Genomic DNA, 14,643 nt, shown 5'->3' on the forward strand with positions numbered 1-14,643 from the left:
TAGATAGTTCCTGCGGAATAGTGTTTGTAGAGGTTATACTTGACAATCGGACTAAACTATTAATTGGATCGTTTTACCGACTCCCGACTCAGAAGATACAGTTGCTGAACAGTTGAAAGAAAACTTTTGAGTCTCATTTCAAATTATAGTCTACCCTCGATATGCTGGAAAAATTATACGTTTAAAGCCGGCGGCAGGCATAAAACGTCTTCCGAAATTGTACTGAATGCTTTCTCAGAGAATTATTTTGAACAATTAGTTCTCATGAGTCCACTCGAAGCGTAGATAGTTGCGAAAGCATACTTGACCTCTTATCAACCAATAATCGTGGAAAAGAGGGAGTATCATGACGAATACAGGGATTAGCGACCACAAGGCAGTTGCCGCTAGGCTGAATACCGCAACACCTACAACCGTCAAAAAGAAACGCAAAGTACATCTATTTGAAAAAAGCTGATAAAAATGCTCTTAACGCCTTTTTAAGAGACAGTCTTCACTCCTTCCGATCTGATCATGTAAGCGTAGAAAAGATGTGGAATGATTTCAGACAGATAGCATTGACGGCAGTTGAGAGATATATACTACATAAAATAATAAGTGATGAAGGTACACAAAACGGGTCAGATCGCTGTTGCAGAAGCAACGAAAAAAGCATACCAAATTTAAACGAGCGCAAAATCCCCAATATCGGCAAAGTTTTGCAGAAGTTCGAAATATAGCTCGTATTTCAATGCGAGATGCTTTTAATAATTTCGACAGCGAAACTTTGGCTCGGAATCTGGCAGAAAACCCAAAGGGATTCTAGTCATGCATAAAGCACATCAGTGGCAAGACGCCATCACTACCTTCACTGCGCGATAACAACGGTGAAGTCGCTGATGACAGTGCCACTAAAGCAGAGTTATTAAACACGCTTTTCCGAAACTCCTTCACCAAAGAAGACGAAGTAAATATTGCTGAATTCCAATCAAGAACAACTGCCAAGATGAGAAACATAGACGTAGATATCCTGGGTGTAGCAAAGCAGCTTAAATCAGTACCGTAATAAAGGGAAGAGTAATGCTGATACAATAGCTCCATACGGTATTTAGCAATTATACACAATCGCTCGCTCACAGAAAGATCAGCACCTAAAGACTGGAAAATTGCTCCAGTCACACCAATACCCAAAAAGGGAAATAGGAGTAATCCGCTGAATTATACGCCCATTTCACTAACGTCGATTTGCAGTAGGTTTTTTTTTTTTTTTTTTAACACACTCGTATATTGTGTTCGAACATTATGAAGTACCTCGAAGAAAAAGATTTATTGGAACATAGTCAGCACGGATTCAGAAAATATCGTTCTTGTGAAAGACAACTAGCTCTTTATACTCCTGAAGTAATGAGTGCTCTCGACGGGGGATGTCAAATTGATTCCATGCTTTTAGATTTCCAGAAGGCTTTCGACACTGTTCCTCACAAGCGTCTTCTAACCAAACTGCGTACCTATGGATTATCGCCTCAGTTGTGCGACTGGATTCGTGATTTCCTGTCAGGAAAATCACAGTTCGTAGTAATAGACGGAAAGTCACCGAGTTAAACAGAAGTAATATCCAGTGTTTCCCAAGGAAGTGTTGTAGGCCTTCTGTTGTTCCTGATCTATATTAATGACATAGGAGACAATCTGAGTAGCCCTGTTAGACTGACTGCAGATGATGTTGTCATTTACCGCCTTGTAAAGTCATCAGATGACCATAACGAATTGCAAAATGATTTAGATAAGATATCTGTATGGTGCGAAAGGTGGCAATTAACCTTGAACAAAGAAAAGTGTGAAGTTATTTACATGAATAAGAAAAGAAATCCGCTAAATTTCGATTACGAACTAAGTCACTCAAATCTGAGGGCCGTAAATTCAACTTAATACTTAGGGATTACAATTACAAATAACCTAAATTTGAACGATCACATAGATAATGTTGTTGGTAGAGCAAACCAAAGACTGTGATTCATTGGCACAACACTTAGAAGGTGCAATAGGTCTACTAAAGAGGCTGCTTACACCACGCTTGTCCTCCCTATTCTGGAGTATTGCTGTGCGATGAGGGATCCGCATCAGGTGGGACTGACGGATGACATCGAAAAAGTTCAAAGAAAGGCAGCTCGTTTTGGATTATCGTGAAATAGGGAGTTAGTGCCAGACATTATACGTGAATTGGAGTGGCAACCATTAAAACAAAGGCGCTTTTGGTTGTGACGGGATCTTCTCATGAAATTTCACTCGTCAGTTTTCTCCTCCGATTGCGAAAATATTCTGTTGGCACTCACTTTCATAGGAAGGAATGGTCATCACGGTAAAATAAGGGAAATCGGGGCTCCCACAGAAAAATTTAAGTGCGCGTTCCCGGCGCGCCGTTCGAGGGTGGAACGGTAGAGAGACAGCTTGAAGGTGGTTCACTGAACCCTCTGTCAGGCACTTTATTCTGAATAGCAGAGTAATCACGTACATGTAGATGCAGATGTAGAGCGACGTGCGCAGAGTAATCATTCTTGTAATACAGCTGTACAAACAGTGCGCGATCCTGCATTGAGACAGTCATGGCGAACGTAGCAGACGCGAAAGGATGAAAAGCCATGTACCCGACATGTTTATACCAACTACAATGGGTCGTGCGCATGACAGGTGTTTTCATTTACGTATTCTGACATATATGTATGGCGCCATCTGTTGATCAATTTTCACACTATTTTTTCTTCTCTCATGCGTTTTTCCCCTTCTCCGATAATATTCTGTTGCAATTTGGAGTCATTCTGACCAGTGGTGTTATTTCTTCAGCGTTTTGGAAGTTTAACTTTAATTATAATCACCCTGGATTTCGTTCCAAAAACGGACAAACAAGCTATTATGCAGGTGGTCATAATGCTTTGGCTCATTGGTGTATGTCACACTTACAAGGTAAGTAGCCACGATCTAACAGGTAAAATAGAATGAAGTGTTTTTAAAAATACTGAGATGTGCGTGTTTATCACAGATCAAGGACATGCATCTGTAAAACCCTGTAATTGCGTGTAGTAGGTGTTGCTAGGTTAAAGAATCTCAAAACTACAGGAGCGCACATGATTAAAGAAGCAGCAACATGCATTAGATACTTACTTCCAGTAATTCACATTAATCATAAATGAGGTATTACTTGGCAATAAACTGTACGTCTGATTGGAAGAATATATGTCAACACATGAGTACTAACACTCATATTTTCCTAATTACTCTGCTAGGCATTAATTAATATTGCAACATTATGAAGGCAACATCTAATTAACTTGAAGTTGTACTACGTCTTTGGATATGCAAGCATTACCATCTGTAATACCTCGTGTAAGAAGGAGAAATAGTAATCAGTCAGAAGAAAACTGCTGCAGGATCGTACTCTGTCAAAACTGTGGTTTATTTCCCCACAGTGTTGCTGCTCACATTAGTCTGGTTCCCATGACTGTCATGTGAACATAGAATTGATGGCTTTAGGAGAGCCATACTCTATGCCCTGCAGGATCTCAATGGTCCTACATGACTCTTTAACAGCTGCTTGCTCTAACTCCATAGCTTGATAGCTGACGTTCTCTTATGGTATCCAGCTGGCTCGTAGGACTTTGAAACTGTTAAAAAAAAATTAAGATGCATACTATTCTAGAGCAGAATTTCTTACATTTAAGTATGTGCTAAAACCATGCGAAAGGTGAGCATATCGGTGATGCATTGGGTGTTTGCTTGCTGTGTTAGTGATTGAATGGAACCTCCTCACAATGTATTTCAATAGTGTACTACATTTCCCAGCTGGGAATGCTGTTTGAAGTGTTTCTGTAGGCCAGGAAGAGCATTAACTTTGCCTTGCATGAGTGCCTTGCAGAACATTCAACACTGAGAGTCCCATTATAATGACCATCTCTGAGATGTGGCCACTACTGTGCATACGAGGTACCCTAGAGGTGTAAAATAAAAAAGGTTTAATTCTGCACTGCTCGACTAAAAAGGCGAAAAACCCAGGCGGAAACGAAATAAAACTTTACAGGTTGACAGAGTGTTATGTAATGATATTGATTAACTCTCAAGTCAAATTTGCGAAATATTTGGCAAAATAAGGATCACCCCCCTGGTCTGGATGCATTCACTGATTCGATTGAGGGATAAAGTCTGCTGAGGCAAGCTGGCCTAAACTGTTGTAATTCATCCTCATTATTCTGTGTATTGGCACTGAGACAGTTGACGTCCAAGCTGATTCACACACACTCTATCAGGGACAGATCTTGCAATCTTGCTGGCCACAGTAATGCATCAATATCACACAAAGTGTTCATAGAAATATGCCCTGTGTGTGAAGGAGCATTGTCCTGTTGGCAAACACCACCTCTATACTGTCGCCCGAGAGGTAACACATGAGGCTGCAGGATGTCCTGATAGACCGTTATGTCATCAGTCACTACTAGCCATGACTTTTAGTTGCACCCGATTGCTCCCCACACCACAACACCAGGAAGAGCACCGCTCCATCCCTCCAAAACGTTGGAAGAATGAGAGCTCTTTCTAGGTCGCCACCATACTTGCCGACAATAGTCATCTGGGGTAGCACAGAAGTTTGATTCACCGCTGAATGCAATGTGAGGCAATTCACCAGCAGCCCATGCGTCCTGGTCACAGTACTACTACAAATGAAGCCATCTGTGTTGCGGTGTGAACAGCAGCAGCATATGCGTGAGTCATTAATTCCCAAGTCAGGCTTTTCCTATTTTCTGACTGATGGTGCAGGCTACACGGAATGTCACAGGAAGTCCACCGCTTGTTCCCAGATGGCATGTGGAAACGTGAAGTAGTTACGATATTCTTTATGCACAGTATGCTGATTCTCCCTTGCAGTGGTCAGATGTGATTGTCCAAAACCTTGACCAGTATGATTTTCCTCAGATTTCCTTGTAGTTTGACGTTGAGACACTGTCATATCCAAATGCCCCACAAATGTGCTGTGGTGGCTGTTCTACCTATCACAGAAAATTGCAACTCTATAATCATTTACGCACCTACTGATGGCATGTATGTGTCCAAAGTTACTTTGACATCAGACCAAATTTTCTGAGTGATTCACTATTTTTTCAGGGAGTGTACTACAGCCAAAACTGTAATTATTTTAAAGTAATATGTTGTATTATCACTGTTTCTTTAGGATCTCATATGTTTTACTTCAAAGACCATCAGTCATTTGACATCAGTTGCTGAGTAAAGGCCTCCTCAAGATTGTGTCACAGTCTTCAGCTGACCCAACACCGCTGTTTGTGCATATTTTCTAGTGTCACCTGCTCAACGAACGTTAGGTCATTGTCCCAATCTTCTCTTATCTCTTGGTTGGTCCACCTACTATCCAGTCTCCTAGCATTCCATTTTCAATATGTATTCCACTGCAGTTTGTTTGTAGAGATTTTTTTTCCTTCCTCTCTTCCCTATTCCCATCATATTTCCAATGCTCATCGGTCAAAACTCAGTGCCTGAACATTTCTCGCATTAAAATTATTTATCTTGTTGTTATCATTCAAAACTGTTATTTTGCACTGATTATAAATTTTCTTCTTCGATGCCATTCAGCTTGTATTTCAAAACAGAATTTTGTTTATTAAAAGAATTCAAAGCTATTTTTCACTCTTTTTTCTATAGTCGACACCTGCTAATTCAGATCTTAATAAAAATACAGGGTGATTCAAAAAGAATACCACAACTTTAGGAATTTAAAACTCTGCAACGACAAAAGGCAGAGCTAAGCACTATCTGTCGGCGAATTAAGGGAGCTATAAAGTTTCATTGGCACTTATCTGTCCGTAACTACCTGAACGTCAACTACCCGAGGCGATGGATCGGCCGCCAGGCAGCCCGTCACAGAGCACTTCATCACTGGCCTCCAAGAAGCCCTGATCTTACCCCCTGCGATTTTTTCTTATGTGGTATGTTAAGGATATGGTGTTTCGGCCACCTCTCCCAGCCACCATTGATGATTTGAAACGAGAAATAACAGCAGCTATCCAAACTGTTACGCGTGATATGCTACAGAGAGTGTGGAACGAGTTGGAGTATCGGGTTGATATTGCTCGAGTGTCTGGAGGGGGCCATATTGAACATCTCTGAACTTGTTTTTGAGTGAAAAAAAAACCTTTTTAAATACTCTTTGTAATGATGTATAACAGAAGGTTATATTATGTTTCTTTCATTAAATACATATTTTTAAAGTTGTGGTATTCTTTTTGAATCACCCTGTAATTTCTCGATAAAGCAAAATAGTAATCTGTTGTCTCAAAAAACTTCAAAAATTGAAGAAATCATTATGTACTTTGGTACACCTAATTAACAGAAAAGACCCTCATGGCAGATCACCTGCAAAGAATCTATAATTTGAAGTTACTGGCTATGTTTCAAATTGTTTCATATTCGTTTAGTCTTTCAGCTCTTGCCAATTTTTGTTTACTCAATAATGCATAATGCAGTATAGTTCATAAATCAACTGTAGAAATGAGTTCAAACAAGTACAAGTGTTGACCATAGCTGAAAAGAAACATGCTGAAGTGTGGGATGTGGAGTGATGAAAAGGATGTAGTGAAAATTTCCAGGTTTCCGCCACCCACATTGTCGATTACCCTGCACCAGAAAGATTAGAGTAATAGAAACATATCATACATATGTGTGAATGGACGTGAAAACTTGAGTTCCTGCATCTTGAAGAAGGCTCATTGAAATACAGCATATACAGCATGAATAAAAAAGAACAGGTTTCAGTTGTTTATTACAGACAAACAGTGAGAGATAGAAACACATGGGGCATGTCACTGGATGGAGGAAGGTTCAAAGTTTTATGTCCGCACAGACAATATACCGTACACTCAACATGAGCACCATACACTGCATGAGAAACATTGAAACCATAGTCTATTTCATTCCACATGTGAATTGACAGGTCCTTGTTCCATGCATCAACAGCTTCAACAATTCAATTTCTCCAAAGTTGAAGAGTAGCTACCACAGGTAGAATAAAGACTGTCTCCTTTATGTAACCCACAGAAAGAAATCACAAGGTATGAGGACTGGTCATATGGGAGGCCAGAAGCAGTGAACAAGGTCTTATTGTCCTACTCTTCCAACCCAACATTATGGTTCGATATGGTTAAGATAATGCCGCACCTCAAGGAGGAAGTGAGGTGGGCTCTGTTATGCATAAAAATGAAATCATTGGATTCCTTGTGAAATTGAGGGAACAACCAATTTTACAGCATATCAAGTATGACAACTCCACAAAAAAAGAAAGGTTCATAAACTTTGTGAACAGAAATGGCACAAAATATATTCAGCTCCAATGAGTCTCAAGACTGATCATGACTCCAGGTTTATGCGACCCCAAATTATTGCATTATGGCAGTTTACTTTACCCAATAGATGAAATGTTGATTCATCTGAAAAGATGATCTTTTGGAAAAAATCTCCTCCGTTATATCCTGGAGAACTGAAATGCAATATTCATACCTTCTCTTATGGTCTCTGGGATGCAATTGCTGCAGTAACTACAACTTGTAAGGCTTCATATGCAGACATCGCCACACTGTTGATTGAAAAGTTTAAGTTCCTGGCCTGCTGGTCTTGTAGACTTGTGAGGGCTCCGTGTGAATGCATCTCAAACACACTTGACATTTTCATGAGATGTGCGTGGCAGATCAGTGCTCTTCCCTTTGCATATGTAACCAACTTCCAAGAATTGTATATGCCAGTCACAAATCTTCTTGTGTAGTGGTGGCTTCTTGCTGAATCAATGGCGGAATCCGCACTGCACTTAAACAATGGATCTACTTTGCGCAAATTCGAGTGCACATAATAATTTGTATTGTGGTGTAGTCGCCGTGGTGCTGCAAACAACAGTGCAGCTGCATAAAAACTTGGAACCTTCATCTATCCTGTGACATGGACACTTATACTTTGCCTATATAAACAATTGAAATCTGTTCTTTCTTTTTGAATCACTCTGTTACATCTATATTCCAAAGGACTAAACCAGGGCATAGTCCAAGTTGCAGGTTACTTATATAACATCTTCCAGGAGCAACAAAAATTTTATTTCCTATTTTTCATACAGTTATTACTGAATTTGAAATACTGCCACATCTGCTCATTAAGAGCTACACCTTACGCTAATGGTTTAACATAGAATGTCAAATGTTACAGTTGCTAACTGTGTATATGTCTTGAGGCAGTGTAACTCCCCACATGTAAATCATCCAAACTATATTCATCCGGTATTTTACAACTTCCAACAAGCTCTACACATAATTTCAAACCCTTACAGAACTTTTTCTGATTGACATTCTCCACAAAATGAAGAAAGTAAAAAAGTTCATCACTTGCTGCATTTTTGCTGTTCTTACAGTAAAACTGCAGCATCAAGCATGTCACAATTTGCAGACATAATCCACATACACCACTGAATGTATGTCCAAACTTATGTCATTCTACAACACAGTTCAGGAAAAGATGTTTTATACGTGGGAGTTCTATCCATAAAGAAATGAGGATTGTGGTTTATTGGTGCTTAAAAAAAAAGGCTCAATCATTCACTGTTAATTTTGGCATTGAAGGATTTGTCTCTAGCGAAGGGCAGTTTACCAACTTTAAAAGAAAGTTTAATATTGTTTTTAAGAACATTTGTGGAGAAAGTGTGATGTGGTGCAGTTTTGGGTTACTATATTTGTATTCCAGGTATTTGTATTCCAGGGTATGGTGGCAGTTCAGCTCCAGGTTTGGTCCACATATGCAGGTTTTCTTTGGTTTCCGTGAATCACATAAGATAAATACCTCGATAATTCCTTTGAAGCAGCAGTTTCCTACTCTGTCCTTCCACAATCTGAACTGTCATTGCTCCCTTAATGACTTCATCATCGACAGGATGCTAAACCTTAATCTCCCTTTCCTCTGATAATATAAACTAATCAGAAGTTTTGCACCACCCTCTTAATTTTTGAAGTTCCAGATTTTTTCTTTTCTTCCAGATACCTCATTCATAATACTCCTTTTGACAATAGGAAATCACTACCTATACTCCTTCTGTGAAATGGAGTGCATTTCAGAACAACATGTCCTCTCCCCTAGTGAAGGGGACAAGCTTCTGTACACTGTTTACTTTGCCAGCATCCTTCAACGGGTAATTTCAGGCTTAGACTCTGCTTCCTTCGACTTTATGGCAAAGAGTGTGATAAGAAAGGAAAGGTGCTCTCCATAATTTTGTAAACTACAACTGTATCATTAACTGTTCAGCTGCTATTGTGTCATAAAACATGGAAGAACTGCCACCATCTGAAGACAGCTACCTACAAATTATGGCTAGTGGTAACCCAGAGGAGAATACAACAGAACTATTTTTTTTTTTGGGGGGGGGGGGGGGTTAACTGGGAGGTCTTTTTTGGTACAGACCAGTGCTAATTTGACAACTGTGCGGTATTGTGACACAATCCTCCATCCTATTAATCTAGCTCTGCAGGTGCAGAGGTCAATCAAATGGAGTGGCCTGCATTGTCTGAAGACATGAACTCCATTCAGCATGCTTGTGACCAGTTGAAAATATCAGTGTGTCACTGTTGGTACCTAGTTCACTCTCAGGACGACCTTTGGAGACCCATAATTAAAGAGTGAAATGGGCTCAATTAGTGTCATTTTGAGCACCATGCCAAGGAAGATCCAACCATGTTAAAATGCAAGGAGTGGAGGAACATGGTATCCACTTCAGCACACCACACTAAGCTGTGTCCTACTGCTCTGCTGTGGGCTCCAAGAGTGTCAAATTGATGCTTCTGCAGAGATCCAGTGAATGTTGTGAATGGATATGTCATGGTATTACTGTGTAACTGCGGCTATTGGCTCAACCATTATACTGTTCTATTAGTCTGCTCTGTGGGTTGCCTATTTGCCCTCATATCCTAAGTTTATGATCATCAGCCTATAGCAGTTCTGTCAAAAAAGTAGGGCCGACTAAATTATAATCGAGTATTTGTCCTAAAATAATTCTGCAAAGCCGCCAAGAGATCTCATTTCGTGGGTTTTTTTACTTGTGCATCCAGAATATTGCCATGTTTCTCTTCATCAATGGTGATCTCCAATTTTTCTAGAAAGTGAAATTTCTATGGAGAAGATCCAGGTGAGGACCCATACCATTGATTCTGCCATCGTGGAATGCCAGTTTACTACATACAGATATACAGTCCAGGAGAGGGCACCTGTGACAAGAAACAAATGTAAGCCCAATAACAGAGCCTCGTTCCCACTGCTGTGTAGGTGCTGGCCTCAGTGAGCAACACTGCCACAGCGCAGCTTGGTGGTCTGCGAGTTTGGGACAAGCAGCTATTAAATTTTCACTCTCACTATTGACTCCCGCCGAGGAGATGTAGTGCTGAGTCAGCATCCTTGTCATTGATGCCTCCCAGTGACCACACTGCAGGAGGCGAAGTATATCTCAATGGATGGGCACTGCATCTACATCTACATCTACATCCATACTCCGCAAGCCACCTGACGGTGTGTGGCGGAGGGTACCTTCAGTACCTCTATCGGTTCTCCCTTCTATTCCAGTCTCGTATTGTTCGTGGAAAGAAGGATTGTCGGTATGCCTCTGTGTGGGCTCTAATCTCTCTGATTTTATCCTCATGGTCTCTTCGCGAGATATACGTAGGAGGGAGCAATATACTGCTTGACTCTTCGGTGAAGGTATGTTCTCGAAACTTTGACAAAAGCCCGTACCGAGCTACTGAGCGTCTCTCCTGCAGAGTCTTCCACTGGAGTTTATCTATCATCTCCGTAACGCTTTCGCGATTACTAAATGATCCTGTAACGAAGCGCGCTGCTCTCCGTTGGATCTTCTCTATGTCTTGTATCAACCCTATCTGGTACGGATCCCACACTGCTGAGCAGTATTCAAGCAGTGGGCGAACAAGCGTACTGTAACCTACTTCCTTTGTTTTCGGATTGCATTTCCTTAGGATTCTTCCAATGAATCTCAGTCTGGCATCTGCTTTACCGACAATCAACATTATATGATCATTCCATTTTAAATCACTCCTAATGCGTACTCCCAGATAATTTATGGTATTAACTGCTTCCAGTTGCTGACCTGCTATTTTGTAGCTAAATGATAAAGGATCTATCTTTCTGTGTATTCGCAGCACATTACACTTGTCTACATTGAGATTCAGTTGCCATTCCCTGCACCATGCGTCAATTCGCTGCAGATCCTCCTGCATTTCAGTACAATTTTCCATTGTTACAACCTCTCGATACACCACAGCATCATCTGCAAAAAGCCTCAGTGAACTTCCGATGTCATCCACCAGGTCATTTATGTATATTGTGAATAGCAACGGTCCTATGACACTCCCCTGCGGCACACCTGAAATTACTCTTACTTCGGAAGACTCCTCTCCATTGAGAATAACATGCTGCGTCCTGTTATCTAGGAACTCCTTAATCCAATCACACAATTGGTCTGATAGTCCATATGCTCTTACTTTGTTCAATAAACGACTGTGGGGAACTGTATCGAACGCCTTGCGGAAGTCAAGAAACACGGCATCTACCTGTGAACCCGTGTCTATGGCCCTCCGAGTCTCGTGGACGAATAGCGCGAGCTGGGTTTCACATGACCGTCTTTTTCGAAACCCATGCTGATTCCTACAGAGTAGATTTCTAGTCTCCAGAAAGTCATTATACTTGAACACAATACGTGTTCCAAAATTCTACAACTGATCGACGTTAGAGATATAGGTCTATAGTTCTGCACATCTGTTCGACGTCCCTTCTTGAAAACGGGGATGACCTGTGCCCTTTTCCAATTCTTTGGAACGCTACGCTCTTCTAGAGACCTACGGTACACCGCTGCAAGAAGGGGGGCAAGTTCCTTCGCGTACTCTGTGTAAAATTGAACTGGTATCCCATCAGGTCCAGAGGCCTTTCCTCTTTTGAGCGATTTTAATTGTTTCTCTATCCCTCTGTCGTCTATTTCAATATCTACCATTTTGTCATCTGTGCGACAATCTAGAGAAGGAACTACAGTGCAATCTTCCTCTGTGAAACAACTTTGGAAAAAGACATTTAGTATTTCGGCCTTTAGTCTGTCATCCTCTGTTTCAGTACCATTTTGGTCACAGAGTGTCTGGACATTTTGTTTTGATCCACCTACCGCTTTGACATAAGACCAAAATTTCTTAGGATTTTCTGCCAAATCAGTACATAGAACTTTACTTTCGAATTCATTGAACGCCTCTCGCATAGCTCTCTTCACACTACATTTCGCTTCGCGTAATTTTTGTTTGTCTGCAAGGCTTTGGCTATGTTTATGTTTGCTGTGAAGTTCCCTTTGCTTCCGCAGCAGTTTTCTAACTCGGTTGTTGAACCACGGTGGCTCTTTTCCATCTCTTACGATCTTGCTTGGCACATACTCATCTAAGGCATATTGTACGATGGTTTTGAACTTTGTCCACTGATCCTCAACACTATCAGTACTTGAGACAAAACTTTTGTGTTGAGCCAACAGGTACTCTGTAATCTGCTTTTTGTCACTTTTTCTAAACAGAAAAATCTTCCTACCCTTTTTAATATTCCTATTTACGGCTGAAATCATCGATGCATGTTTTTTAGTCAACAAGTTCACACCATCGACAGGAGTCAATGTATGTTGCAACACAAAATAATTACAGATGGCATATGATGCAACAGGCTGGAGGCTGTTCTGGCCAGCCCCACTGGATATACTACTGAACCTGGCAGAGAACCAGATCCAAGCCAACTGCCTGAGTGAGGAGTTTGTAATAGGGATCCTGTCCAATTGAGGTAAAAACAAAGGATTTCTTCATGGTTGAAACTGGGGTCGGGACACACAGGCAGAGAGGAGAGAGAACCTGTGTTGGAGTGCTTAGCTGTCAGGTGGAAGTGAATTTTGCAGTGATAACATCTGAAGAAAAGGGCTCACTGTTGAAGTGTGTGTGCCATCTTGTTCTGTAGGTGTGCTGCAGGATTAATGATGGAGATCTAAGGGTTTGTGATTTGTGACCAGGTGAAACTTGGCACCATACAGAAACATATGAAACTTCTTGATTGCACAAATAATAGCAAGGGGATCTTTCTCAATCTGAGAATAATTCTTCTGCACTGCAGTGACCATCTTTGAGATGTTGATGTCCATTTCTGAACCATTGTTGTTGCGATGGGTCAATATGGCCCCCAGGCCATACTGAGATGCATCTGTGGCCACAAAAATCTGTGAAACTGAATGAAATGTGGCCAGGCATGGGGTCGAATGAGGACTGACCTTCAAACTCTTGGATGTTTATCTGCTCTGTGACAGTGTTGCTCCAAACAAATGATGTGCCCATATTGAGCAACTGATATAGAGGATATGCCATAGTAGCTAGCCATAGATTGAATTTGTGCCAATAAGCAACCTTGCCTAAAATGCCTGGAGCTCCTTGATGTTAGCAGGTTGAGGCATAGCCTCAATAGCTGCAGCATGACAGTTAGTTGGTTGGAACCCCAATGAGAAATGACATGTCCCAGGTATTAGAGGGTTGAAAGCGTCAGATTGCAATTGAGACCCATGTCCTGCAGGATCTTAAGATTCCACATAGGTTCCTCAGCAGTGGGAACTGTGACTACAGTGTCATCTAGGTAGTTCATATAACAATGAGCATGTGCAAATTGCTTCAAAAAACATTGAAAAAGAACTGGAGCAGTCATGACTCTCAAAACCAACGGGTTATAGCTGTAAATACCAAAGAGCATGTTGACTACAAGTAAGTACACAACTGCTTTTCAAGTGGTAGTTGTAAATATGCTTATGACAGATCCAGTTTGGAAAAATATTGTCCCCTCCTCCAGTTTTGACGTAAGTTTTTTTGGACACATGGTGGGGTAGTATTGACCGTAGACTGTTCATTAATCATCACCTTGAAATTGCCACAAAAATTGTGCTTGCCAGTCTGTTTCTCTATAATAACTAATGGCATAACCTGTTGGCTAGATGATATAAGTTCAGCTACAACTGAAGTTGTCAACCTGTTGAGTCCTTCCTTTACATGGTCACAAAGAATTAGCCTGGCTCTGAAGACACAAAGTCATGCCATGTTTTTAATAGTGATGTGTGCTGTAAACTTCTTGGCCTTGCCTAACCAAGATGAAAAAAATTTGCATAATTCATCAAATTTTTGATATGACACAGTGTCACAAACTAGGTTAATCAGATCTGTGGTCATAAACCCAAGTGCCATAAAGGCATCCAAGCAAAACAGGTTTTCTGTAAAACCACTGTTCACAAAGAGAACCAGAGACCACTGCCTTGTATGCTGTCCCTGCTGTAAAATTTCCTAGATTAAAACAGCATATTTAAAATTCATTCACTCCCATATCATACATTATACATGTGTTAGATGCTATAGTGGCTCTAAATTTATTTGAAAACATGACTACACTTAACGTCCTCTTGAGATATTGTTGTACGAAAATTTTTTACATTGTTTGTAAATGACTTCTGGAATGATTAAATAAAGGAGGAATATCGACCAAATGGAAAAGAAGTTTTTTGTGAACAAAATAACACGAGTGGCTGTT

At 40.7% G+C, this 14,643-nt stretch overlaps 1 protein-coding gene across 1 annotated transcript in view; it reads left to right on the forward strand.

Moving 5' to 3' along the window:
- The window catches only part of LOC126175490 (cyclic GMP-AMP synthase-like receptor), a 243,609-nt gene that overhangs the window by 35,604 nt on the left and 193,362 nt on the right, over positions 1 to 14,643 (forward strand). The window lies entirely within an intron of this gene.

The sequence above is a fragment of the Schistocerca cancellata genome, chromosome 3 (genome assembly GCF_023864275.1).
Source record: "Schistocerca cancellata isolate TAMUIC-IGC-003103 chromosome 3, iqSchCanc2.1, whole genome shotgun sequence".
NCBI classification, from domain to species: Eukaryota; Metazoa; Arthropoda; class Insecta; order Orthoptera; family Acrididae; genus Schistocerca; species Schistocerca cancellata.